The following is a 13,485-nucleotide window of genomic DNA, read 5'->3' on the forward strand; positions in this document are numbered from 1 at the left end:
CTTCTTTGGGTATCCTTCCAGAAGTTTTTTCTTCTACTCCCTTGTTTTCACAGGAAAAGATGGCATACTACGACCTATATCCTCCACTTTGCTCTTTCTGTTAATATTTGGTTAGTATGCTCCAGTATGCTGGAATGGCTGGCCTTTATTCTGATTGGTTGGGTGTCCTCACTGATGGGCAAGGGCTCATGCCATGCCAGCCTTTACATATTTGAATTAGTCCCGCCTACCTCCCCAACCTTGCATCTTGGAGAACTTTCTATATCAGTACAAAGAGAGGTTCCTTAAACTTAAAAAAATTAGATACCAGGCTTTCCATTGTCTGGATGATTCATAATTTATTTAACCAGCCCTGGGGTGGTGGACTTTAGGTTATTTCCAATTTGGGGCTATTACAAACGATGCCATTAAGAATAATGTGGTAAATGTACCATTTCAGATGTGTAGAAATTCATCAGTAGAATTCCTCTATGTATTGGTGAAAGGGCAGTTGCTGGGGTCGAACTAGCAATGAAGAATGTTGAGAAGGTATCACGTTATCCAGTGTTGCTGTGCCAGGCCGCTCTGCTTCAGAACTGTAGTAGGTGAAGAGGTATATTTGCTTCTTTCCATTGTCTCTGAAGAAATATCAGAAGGGGCAGGTGATGCATAGCACAGGGAGATCAGCTTGGTGCTTTGTGACCACCTAGAGGGGTTGGGTAGGGAGGATGAAGGGAGACGCAAGAGGGAGGAGATACGGGGATATATGTATATGTATAGCTGATTCACCTTATTTTAAAGCAGAAACTAACACACCACTGTAAAGCAATTATACTCCAATAAAGATGTTAAAAAAAAAAAGTCCAGCAAGGCAAAAAAACAAAACAAAACTTTGTTGCTAAAAATGCTTAAAAAAAAAAAAAGAAGGGACAGCTGAAAATTTCCCATCTGGTGGTTTTAGAGGAGATGCTTCTGGTGCTTCAGTTCTCCAAGGCCTGTTCTTGGCCCGTCGGCAGCATCCCCTAGCATTTGTTAAGGATGCAGACCCAAGACTCCACTAGAACTTTTGGGTGGAGCCTGATCACGTTTTAATAGGCTCCCCGGGTGATGCTTCTGTACACTAGACTTTGAGAACCACTGTTCTAGGGAATTTGTTGTGGAGCAGTGCCCTGGGAGGAAACCCTCTCATGTGATTACACAGTCAGGCCACTCTGGCTCATCCTGGACAGGATCTGTAACTGCCATGAACACTGAAAGCTCTATAATTCCAAGTAAAGACTTGGCCGTGGCGTAGGCTGAAAGTAACACTTGACTATCAGTCCCTCTTGGCTCTTGCATGACTAAGATAACATAGAATAGGGGAAACACTACTGACAGCTTAAAAATAAACAACGAGTTGTTGGAATCTCCGTGAAATCTCCATTAATGGTAAGACACATGGGGCTGAATTGGGTCCACTCATTCCAGGCATCACGTCCAGAAACTAAGACCAACTGGAAGCAGTAGAAAAACCCTTTGTCTCTCTTCCACTGTCCTATTCCTAGACTAAGAGACCCAAGTAAAAAGTCCCTCTTCTGCTCAAGAATCACTTGTTGAAATAACCAGAGGCTCCTTACAACCCCTAATCTTCCTACATTCATTCAGAGAAGTCAAGAAGGTGAAGGAGGCAGTTTACTTGTGCACTGGTGTGTGTAGGGAACTGTTGGTGGCAAACTGAACCTTGAGTGGTGAGGCTTGCATTGGTTAAGGTGCGTAAGAGAGACCAAAGGAGCTATGGTGTGAGTGCATCCTGGGATCAGAGAACCAAGTAGCAGAGGAGGGAGAAGAGTCTGTTTCAGGACAACAGAGCTGCAGTGGATGAGTGCTTGCTAAAAACCTGGTGCTGTGTACATTAGCCTGCCCTCCAGTTTGGCTTGAGAAGGGGATTCAGCCATCACCAAAGTGGGCAGAGAGCAGGACCAAAGATAATCGACACAAACTATTTTTTGGCAAATACAGGGCCTGGATGTATATTTGCAGTGAGTAACACAGAATTTAAGACTATGCAGCTATGTCTACAGAATTTTGAGGGGGAATGTTATTATCTACATATTTGAATCTCAGTCAAGCTGTCATTAATGTGTGACTGCAATGGAAAGCCAGTTTTCAGATATAAAAAGACTCTGGAGGGACTTCGCTGGTGGCGCAGTGGTTAAGAATCCGCCTGCCAGTGTAAGGTACACAAGTTCGATCCCTGGTGCAGGAAGATCCCATATGCCGTGGAGCAACTAAGCCCGTGAGCCACAACTACTGAGCCTGTGCTCTAGAGCCCACGAGCCATAACTACTGAGCCCGCAAGCCACAACCACTGAAGCTCTCACTCCTAGAGCCCGTGCTCTGCAGCAAGAGAAGCCACCGCAATGAGAAACCCATGCACGGCAACGAAGAGTAGCCCCCGCTCACCACAACTAGAGAAAGCTTGCATGTAGCAACAAGGACCCAAGGCAGGCAAAAATAAAAATAAATAAATAAAGTAATTAAAAAAAAAAAAGACTGGAAATATACCACCAATGAAAGAGTTATTTGAAGATGTCCTCTATCTGATTGACAGAAGGTCTAATACTGAGAACTTAAGGATGGAGTTACAGTATAGAGGAACTGGGATGAATCCTTCAAGTAAGTAAACATAATACTGAGTCCAAATAATCACTTTAAGTCTCACATTAAAATAGATGGCAGAAGGTTTATCAGTTGTAACAAATGTACCACTCTGGTGGGGGGATGTTGATAATAAGAGAGGCCATGCATGTATGGGAGGATATGGGAAATCTCTGTACCATCCCCTCAATTTTGCTATGAACGTTAAACTGCTCTAAAAAGTAAAGTCTTAAAATAAAATAGATGTTAGATGTCAAAAATATTTGTGAATGAAAGGCAATATGATATAAAAATAACTTCATAATCTTTTATGAAGATTGAGTCTAAAATCCTAGTTTATGTTAATGAAGACTGCAAAGTAGACAGCAGGGGAGTGAGGATAAGGAAAATTTACTTAATTTACTGTCTTTTATATGGAAGACTTAATCAGAAAATATGCCGTCAACTTTCTCTGATCGAAATGAAGTAAAACTAGAAGTTAAGAAAAACAGTTATAAAACTCAAGGACTTAAAAAAACCACTTTCCTTAATATCCCTGGGACATATGCAACATGGTGCTGGATGTTCTAGTCAGTTCTAAGCAGTGTAATAAGGCAAGAAAAGGCATACATATAAGAAAGGAAGAAATACAACAGCCCTTATTTGTAGATGACATGATTGTGCAGAAAATCCCAAGGAATCTATGAAACAGCAAGACCAAAAAACCCTACTACAACTAATAAATGAGTTTGGCAAGGTTGCAGGGTACAGGATAAACATACCAAAAAATCAATTGTATTTTTATATAGTAGCAAAGAACATGAAAGACTCAAAACAATAAAAACGTCAGTTCTCCCTAAATTTATATACAGATTTGATGCAATTCCTATCAAAATCCCAACAAAATTATTTTGTGGATATAAACAAGATTATTATAGAATTTATATGAAAAGGCAAAGGAGCTAGAATAGCTAAATCAGTTTTGAAAAAGAAGAATAAAATGGGAGGAATCAGTCTTATTATATAGCTACAGTAATCAAGACTTTGTGGTACTGGTGGAAGGATAGACACATAGATTGCTGGAACAGAATAGAGGACCCAGAAATAGACCCACACAAGTGCACACAATTGATTTTTGACAAAGGCACAAAAACAGTTCCGTGCAGGAAATAGATTTTCAATAAGTAGTGTTGGCGCAGCTGTACACCAATGGGCAAAGAAATGAACCTTTTGGCCTATATGTCTCACACCTCCTACACAAATTAGCTCAAAGTAGATCATGGACTTACGCATAAAACATAAAACTGTAAAACTTGTAGAAGAAAACATAGCAGAAAATCTTCGGAATCTGGGGCCAGGCAAAGAGTTCTTAGACTTGACACCAGAAGCGTGAACTATAAGCAGAAAAATCGGTAAGTTGAACCTCATCGAAATTTAAAACCGTTGCTTTGTGAAAGATCCTGTTAAGGGCTTCCCTGGTGGCACAGTAGTTGAGAGTCCGCCTGCCGATGCAGGGGACACGGGTTCGTGCCCCGGTTCGGGAGGATCCCACGTGCCGCGGAGCAGCTGGGCCGCTGAGCCTGTGCTCCCCAATGGGAGAGGCCACAACAGTGAGAGGCCCGCGTACCGCAAAAAAAAAAAAAAAAAAAAAAAAAAGATCCTGTTAAGAGGATGAAAAGACAAACTATAGACTGGGACCAAATATTTGCAAACCACTTATCTGCAAAGTACTATTATCTGGAATGTATAAAGAACCCTCCAAACTCAACTAAACAACCTAATTAGAAAATGGGCGAAAGATATAAACAGACATTTCACTGAATAGGAGATACAGATGGTAAATAAGCACATAAAAAGATACTCAGTCTCTCTCCCTCTCTCTCTCTCTCTCTCTCTCTCTCTCTCTCTCACACACACACACACACACACACACACACACACACACACACACCCACAATGAGATACTACTGCACACTTATCAGAATGGCTAAAATAAAAAAATAATGACAACACCAAATGCTGGTGAGGATACGCAGCATCTACGTCACTCTTATATTTTTGGTGGGATGTAAAATGGGAGAGCCACTCTGGAGAATAGTTCGGCAGTTTCTTAAAAAGTGAAACACGCAACTGTGATATGACCCAGGAATTAAACTCTAATTTATTTATCCCCAAGCAATGAAAATTTATGCTCACACAAAAACCTCCGTGCAAGTGTTTATAGCATCTTCGTTCATCATAGCGAAGAGCTGGAAACAAGCCAAGTGTCCTTCAATAAGTAAATGGCTAAACAAACTGTCGTATGTCCACACCATGTACTATTAGTCAGCAGTATAAAGGAACAAACTGTTGATACGCTCAACGACCTGATGAATCACCAGAGAATTATGCCAAGTTAAAAAAGCTCAATACTATACTGTATGCTTGCAATTATATAACATTCTTGAAATGTCAAAATTATAGAAATATAGAAATGGAAAACAGATTAGTGATTTCCAGGAGTGAGGAGAGGGTGGGAGCAGAGAGAGGTGGGTGTGACTATAAAAGGACAACATGAAGCATCCTTGTGAAGTGTTCTGTATCTTCACTATACGAATGTCAATATCCTGGTTGTGGTATAGTCATATTATAGTTTTGCAAGATGTTACCTTTGGGAGAAACTGTGTAAAGGTTGTATGGGATCTCTCTATTATTTTTTATAACTTCATGGAAACCTACAATTGTCTCAAAATAAAAAATTCAGTTAAAAATTTAGGCTATTTAGTATAGTTTATAAACTATAGATAGTGTAAAATCAATATCCCAAATTCATAGTCATAAATGCTTTTTGAAATATTAACAAACCATAAATTAAGCATTCCACTCAAGAGGTAAGGGAGAAAAACTCCACAAGAGAAACCTAAGGAAAGCAGGAGTAAGAATGCAGAATTAGACTATAGCATTGGAATGTATAAAATTTTATATTCTGTTGAAATAGAGCATTAAAATGTATAAGAAGCATTGTGTTGATAACTCGAAGAATTAGTCCTGGAAAACAGGACAAAGCAAAACAAACAAAAGCCAATAAAATAGATCTACTTTTAACGAATCATATATATAAAATGAATATATATAATGAATATATAATACATATGATGAATATATATATATCCACAATATTGCAGATGGGAATGAAAAAGGACATGAATACAGGGATAGAAAAAATTATGACATAATACTATAATGGTGTCCAGCACAGGTATACATGGATTTATGTCATAGCTTTTCCACTACACCCTTCTGATCTTGGGCAAGCTATTTACTCTCCCTAAGATCAATCTCTTCCACTGTAAAATGGGGATAATAATGCAGTGTTTGTGTGGATTCAGTGAAATAATACTGGGCTGGAAGTTCGTTCGGGTTTTCCGTAACATCTTTCGGAAAACCCGAACGAACTTTTTGGCCAACCCTATACATGTAAATAGCTCAACCCATTGCTAGGCACTCTGTAGAATTCAGATGGTTAGCTGTTGTTAATTTCTGGTATTAAATTTGAAAATCTAAGAAAACAGAAATGCCCAAATTATCTACCATAAAAGACAGCCTGTCTAGACTAGGGGTTGGAAAAGTTTTTCTTAAAGGGACAGATAGTAAATATTTTAGGTTTGTGAGGCATTCTGTAGCAACAACTCAAATCTGCCATTGTAGCATGAAGGCAGCGTAGACAATTTGTAAAAAAGTGGACATGACTGTATTCCAATAAAACTTTATTTATAAAAACACGCGGCAGACCTGCAAGCTGAAGTTTACTGGCGCCTGGTCTAGACCAAGAGCAAGGAAGGAAATGATGAAAGTTTTCAAATCCATTAGCAAAACCTCCAGGACAAGTGATCCTTTTGGTTTTCAAAAAAATTTCTCTAAACCATAGAAAAGCAGAAAACTATCTCGGTTCTTTCCTCTGACCTAGCATTATACAGACACAAAAACCTGATGAAGATAACACAAAAAATAAAGCATAGTATAATCTCACTTATAAACACAGGAAATCCTGAATTAAACCTGGACAAGTTGAATTTTTTGAATATTAAAAGATTATGATTAAGGAAGGTTCATTCTAGAAGTACATTCTAGAAGTACATTACGGTTTATTATTAGGAAGTCTATTAATAAATCCCATCAGTAACTCAGAGGAAAAAGTGTGATCATCTTTATAGATGCCAAAAAAGAATTTGTTAAAATTTCATTATTAATTTTGGGTAAAACCTCTTGGAGAAAGAACTAAGAATAAAAATGTACTTTCTCAGCATGATACAGACTGTCTATGGCCAACGAATAGCCAAAAATGTGCTTAATTTTGTGATATTTGAGGCCTTCCCATTAAAGTCAAGAATAAAGGAAGGGTGGTTGAAGGATCAACTCTGTTACTTGTCATTTTGGATGTTCTAGTCAATGAAACAAGAAACAGATATAAGTGGTAATTATATACCGGAAAAAAGAATGCCAAATTAACATTTTTCACAGGTTACATTAGTATTTATTTTAGAAACTCTAAAGGAATCACTTGAAAAACTATTAGTACTAATAAGAGAGTTACAGGTAAGGGGCTAGTTACAAAACATACCAACCAAAATCAATGACTTTCTAAGTCGTTGGATGCATGACATAATGGAAAAATAATCCCTTCTGATCTCCAGTGCCACCACCCTGCCCACCAGCTCCTTTTCCACATCTGCACACTTGGCAGAAGGTCAGAGAAGAGTGCTGTAACCCTCTATAACAGAAGGACATGTGGGAAACTTGAATGTTAACCCATGTTAACCCACCTCTGCCTTGTGTCCGCTGCATTGCCTGCGTATGAAGGTAATCAAACCTCTCTCCTAGGGTGGAGTAGCATTAACTATGATTTTTTTTTTTTTTTTTGGTAAGAGGTGGCACCTCAACAACTGCTCATTTGAAGTTAATTCCCTTTCTGCTGCCTTCCTTGGATTGGCTAATTCCCTTGGCCCTTTAAAAACACCAGGAAGCCTGGCCTTAAACTCCTTTTTGGAAACTAAGCATGGATTCGAGAGTTCGAGGCATCTTAACCTCTCCTTGTCTGGTGTAACTGCTTCCTGTTTCTGAACTTTGCTCTCATTTCAGGAAAGGAGAAAAAGAAATTATTCACAATTATCATTTCTTGGGGGCAGTGACTACCTCTTCCGTCCTCTTGTTTCCCCTGGAGCACTCAGGGCAATTCTGAGGATAGGAATGTAGAGATAAAGTCAGGCAAAGAGGAACAGCAGAAACTGGAGAGGTTATGGTGATGGGGAAAGATCATGGACTCAGTTGTCTTGAGTGTTGGCCTTTCAAGTCCTTACTCTACAATCTGCCAGCTTTGTCGCTTGGGAAACTCCATTAAACCACTCTGAACCTTTAGAGGGTTCTAGATTGTAAAATGAGAAAATGGTATCATCTACTTTAGGACATTGCTGTAAAGGCTACACATGTGTGAATGTGTTTTATTTAACTGTGTTACATACACATAAATCCCGTAGATTAATAGCTCATGTAATATACACACTACGTGCCTTTAAAAATGTAAAGCTTTCTGAGCTGCCTAAGACATCTCAGAAACAGGGAATGTATTTTTATAGGAAAAGTTATTGAATGGAGTGATGTAAGTTTTTTCCACCCTGCCACACAACGCTTGCATGAAATAGCAACGGGCATGAACCCCACAGGCAGCGAGGAGTGCGGTTCTTCCTCCCCCGCTTGGTTATATCATCTTTCGTGTCTTCATCCTTGTTATCAGTATCATCAAACCTAACATTTATTGTGGGTATCCTACATGTCAGGTGCTGTTCTGGGATCTTGTTAATGAATTAATTCATTGTTTCCTTATAACATGGAGGGAAAGAGATGACAGGGGGACGGCGTTGGATCCCCAGATTTTGCCCCAGGTCACTGCTGGCACTATTTTCCAGAGAGGTAACAGCTTGGTTCCATACGGATCTATAAACTCATGATTGTTTTGGTCTGGTCTCAACTCTCATCTTCCTATATGCTCGTAGAAATAATCTTATCTTAAGAGAAAAATTTGGAGAAAACACTGAAAGTGGAGAGTCCCAGTCTTGCCTGTGGTCTCAGAAGGGTGCCATTACTTCCACTTTTCCAAATACCCTACAAGAGAGACTTCTGGTGTATCCAGAAGATGGGATACCAGCATAGTGTCGGCAAGTTGTGAAAAATTTCTAACTGTATCCGGAAAGGTTGCCTGACTCTATTGCCTCAGAGTCTGTATAATTAGAATTCCATGATGTCATCTCTGAGCTTTAATATAGCTTAAAATTATCCTTCTGTAGGTTGTGTTTCTTTCTGAAACATTTTAAATTTAGAAAATTAACTTGTTAAACTTTTTTTAAGTTAAATCTTTAGATTTTTTTATTCGCCCTGCTGTGGGCGAGTTGGAATGACACACGCTTGCTTGAGTCATCCAAGTCAAATGTTAGGGTACGCTGGTCGTCCTGGGGAAGCCAAGATCTCCATGGTCTCAGATGGTTCTGTTTGGCCAACGTTTTTTATTGGCAGGGCTTAGGGGTGCAGGTGGACTCCAGTATATATGCCTTACTCAAGCCAGGTCCCTTGCCTGCTGACAACTGTCCTTGGGTGGCTGGAGGGAGTGCTACAAAGGGTGACAGTGTTCAGGGGTCAGAGACAGTTCTTGATGGACTGGATTCTGAGAGTTGAGTAATTTTCCTCCATCACCTGTTCATAAACTCTCATGGGGTCTAGTTCATGGTGCAGCTCTAGGTCAACCTTCCAAAAACCAGTTTGCTGAAATTAATTCAAATTGACTAGCTTTTTTTTTTTTTTTTTGACTCGCTTTATATCAGCATTTTAGGGAACGCCTGATTTGTCTCCATCCCTGTTCCCTGTTGTTGCAGGCTAAGAAGCAATGAGAGGGGATAATGAAGGACAGAGAGAGGAGGGGACTGAGGGTCAAGGAGGGGTGCTGATGAGCAAAAAGAGAAGGGGCTAGAGGGCAGAGAGGAGGCTATCGAGGGAGATGAGGGGCAGAGGGGACATGGCAGGATTGAGGGGCAGAGAGCAGGGTTCTGAGCGGTATGGGACAGCAGCTCCCTCATTTCAGTGACTAGAGATCCAAGTTTTTGGACTTTCCAGGCACTCCAGGGTCACCTTGGCGATTCTGGCAGTGGGAACATGAAAGGCTAGATCTTCCTTTATTTCACTCAGTTCCTGCTGTGTGTGGTGAGTGTGGGTGAGTCTGGGGGAAGGTTATCCTGTTGTCAGGAGGTAATTTACCATTGATGGGGGATGATCCGGAAATGATGTGTGTGATCCTTCCCCTGCCACCTTTGGGACTTATTGTTAATTTCCTCCCCCTGACTTGTCACAGCTGTGAAAACCCATCTTCTGATTTGATGGATGACAGATGGCAGGGCACCAGCCAGCCCTCCTGGAGGGATGATGGGCTGTACCTGCACATAATATGTGTCCAATAAGTATCGGTTGAGTGAGTAAATGAGAAGTCTACTGAGGGACCTCTTGGCTTCCTGGAAGTCACAGACCGGGAGCCATAGAATCTTAGTGCTGGCAGTTCCTACTGATCTGGGGCTCAGGGAGGAATGGAGGAAGCAGTGGTGTGCTCATAAATGTTCAATAATTGGCTCTCTGGTTAAAAAACAAAAACAAACCCTGGTATGTAAGACTTGCTGATGGCCAGTTCCCATGGTGTAAATACCCCATGTCGTTTTCATGTGACATGCCTGAAAACGGAGTTGAGAAGAGATGCATGAACTGGTTCTAGCACACCCCCAGAGGAGGGAGTGTGAATGGGGCAACACGAACGGCAGTAAAAAGCTCACTCTGATCTCTCCCAGCACAGCTGTGGACTCTGGAACCTAGTATTTATCTCCCCCTCTTATAGATGGGGCAACTGAGGCTCAGAGGGGTTAGATAATGTATCTGTTATTGTAATCAGCAGCGGAGTGGATTCTAAGGGCTGTGTCCTCTCTACTCACCTCGCTGGGCTGTCAAGGCTCAAGGTCAAGGTCAAGGAAAGCGTTTCATAAGGCACCTTTGAATGCCAGAGACTAACAGGGCTGGCTAATTCTTCCAAGACAGTATTGGAGAGAGGCTCCATTCAGGGATGGCTTTGCTGAAGAGGTGACCTAAGAGACCACCCAGAGACGGCGTAGAGGTGGGTGACCAGGTGGACATAGTGGTGAAGGGTGAGTTACATCTCCTGTCTAACCTCAGTTTCCCCATATGTAAAATGGGAGCCTGAAAGTCTACTTCAAAGGCTTGTTACGAGGATTAAATGCGATAAGTACATAAAGCACTTAGCATCATGCCTGCCACATGGTAGCTTCACAGAAATGCTGATTCTCAGCAGCCTGACCTTTCCTTCTGGAATTCCTCTTCAGCGTTTGCCAGACTTTAACGTGCATATGAATCACCTGGGGATCTAGTTAAGACGCAGATTCTGATTCAGCAGGGCTGGGGCGAGACCTGGGATTCGGCATTTCTGACGGGCTCCCCGGTGATGCTGATGCTGTGGTTCACAGATCACACTTTGAGTAGCCAGGGGCTAGGACACCCTGACAGAGCATTTTGGTGTCCTGCTGCTAAAACGCTCTCCTTTCTCTCCTCATGACCTCCAAGAGTGCTCTTCACAGGGCAGGATCCTTTTCATCCCAGACTGGCTCCTCTGGAGCAGCCCTGTGCTCAGCCCTGCCACGCACATCTTCTGAGCTGTAGCGCCAGCTTGCTGTGGGGAATCTGGAAACTCGTTTCCCCTCTTTTTCATTTTCCTTGAGCTTAATTTTGTTTCTGCCAGGACTTTGCGGCACAATCTTTGCCAAATCCCTTCTCTTCTTTAGGATTTAATTTCTAAATTTGCAAAATAAGACAGTAGTACAGAGTGACCTTCCAGTCGGGGCTTCTGAAGTTCTGTGAATCTGTGATTCCAGCTGGTTGATGCCTTCTGCCTCTAGGTCATAGGAGAGCTTGACTCCATTTTGGGGCTCTAGGTTTCTGGTAGGATCTCCAAAGACATTTAGAGGAGTAGAGTTAGGACTTAGGAGGAGGAAGGGTAAGGATTTAATCCAGACCTTCTGGAAAGATAACACATGGGCCGAGAAGTGACAAGGAAAGGCTGGGGCACAGGAACCTCCTTGCTTTGGGGCATAAAACACATTTCCTCAAATACATTTCCAGGGGATGGCTCCTAATTATTGAGCATGTATGTGCCAGGTGGTGTGCCAAGAACTAATAGGGGACATTTGTCATGCTTTCTGGCCTCTTAAACATCATTTTTTATGTTGGGAAATTCCTTACCTTAGAAACCTCTGCCCTCTTAATGTAGAATTCAGAAACTCACCTTCCCAGCCTCTCTTGCAGCTGGTGCACGGACATGTGACCTGTGATCTGCCGATTGGTTGCATCCTGGCTGGGCTTTGAATTGGCTGCTAGTGATGAGAAAGAGCAGACACTGGGCAATCCATTCTGGAGAGAGAGTTGGTAGATGTATCCAGACTATGCAGGCAGCTGTGGAAAGGCTTCTAGCAGGATCCATCGCACGTGAATGTCGAATATTCCGTGGTGCAGACTCTAGGGTGGCGGCAGTGATTCCTCTACCGACGGGTTCTGTGCTGTGGTGTAGGTGTTCCTCCGGGCTGTGTGGCTTCCAGTCAGATTCTCTAGGCCTCCCAGAGATTAAATGCCTTTCCTGCCTAAACTGGTTATAGTGGCTTTCTGTTGTTTGTAAATAAGAATCTTGACTGTTGACAACACTTCAACGTGCATTATCTGATTGAAGTCTCATGGTAACCCAGTGATGTAGCATTATTACCCTCTTCTTACAACTGAAGAAACTGAGGCATGAAGAGGTGAACTAGCTTGCCCAAGGTCACACAGCTGGTAAGTGGAGGAGCCAGGATTTGAGTCCAGGTCATCTGGCCCCAAAGTGCGTATTTAATTTAATTTATTTATTATTATTTAAAAAATAAATTTGTTTATTTCATTTATTTATTATTTTTGGCTGCATTGGGTCTTCATTGCTGTGCATGGGGGTCTCTAGTTGCAGCGAGTGGGGGCTGCTCTTCGTTGTGGTGCACAGGCTTCTCATTGCTGTGGCTTCTCTTGTTGTGGAGCACGGGCTCTAGGCGTGTGGGTTCCAGTAGCTGTGGCATGTGGGCTCAGTAGTTGTGGCTCACGGGCTGTAGAGTGCAGGCTCAGTAGTTGTGGCACACAGGCTTAGTTGTTCCACGGCATGTGGGATCTTCCCGGACCAGGGCTCGAACCCGTGCCCCCTGCATTGGCAGGTGGATTCTTAACCACTGCGCCACCAGGGAAGGCCCAAAGCGCATATTTTAAATCAGGGGTCGCCAACCCCTGGTAGCGGTCTGCGGCCTGTTAGGAACCGGGCTACACAGCAGGAGGTGAGCAGTGGGCGAGCAAGCGAAGCTTCATCTGCCGCTCCCCATCGCTCACATTACCGCCTGAACCCCCCCCACCCCCGTCCGTGGAAAAATTGTCTTCTACGAAACTGGTCCCTTGTGCCAAAAAGGTTGGGGACCACTGTTTTAAACCACTACCCGTCTTTTGTAAGAGATTCGTGGGTGTGGAAAGGCCTTTGTAGATCACCCGTCAGTGGTACAGCATTCATCAGATCGAGGCCGGGACTGGGCACGCCTGTTGGGTTTTCACTGACAATGCGAGGAGTCGTAATAGAGGCAACTGTTCTCGTGACAGTGATTCAGGCATAAACCCTTGACTTTGGCCTGGAGCTCGCACTATGTGAGACCACAGATGAACATTAGGATGTTCATACTCTTCCAGAGTCCACAGGTGGATGCTGGGGGCAAAGAAGGAGATTGAAGCTCAGAGGAGAAAGAAAGAACTGTCTTC

At 42.4% G+C, this 13,485-nt stretch overlaps 1 protein-coding gene across 2 annotated transcripts in view; it reads left to right on the forward strand.

Moving 5' to 3' along the window:
- Nucleotides 1-13,485, forward strand: part of PRKCB (protein kinase C beta) — a 312,263-nt gene that overhangs the window by 80,414 nt on the left and 218,364 nt on the right. The gene's annotated exons all lie outside the window — the stretch shown is intronic.

This window comes from Orcinus orca, chromosome 16, assembly GCF_937001465.1.
Source record: "Orcinus orca chromosome 16, mOrcOrc1.1, whole genome shotgun sequence".
Taxonomy (NCBI): domain Eukaryota; kingdom Metazoa; phylum Chordata; class Mammalia; order Artiodactyla; family Delphinidae; genus Orcinus; species Orcinus orca.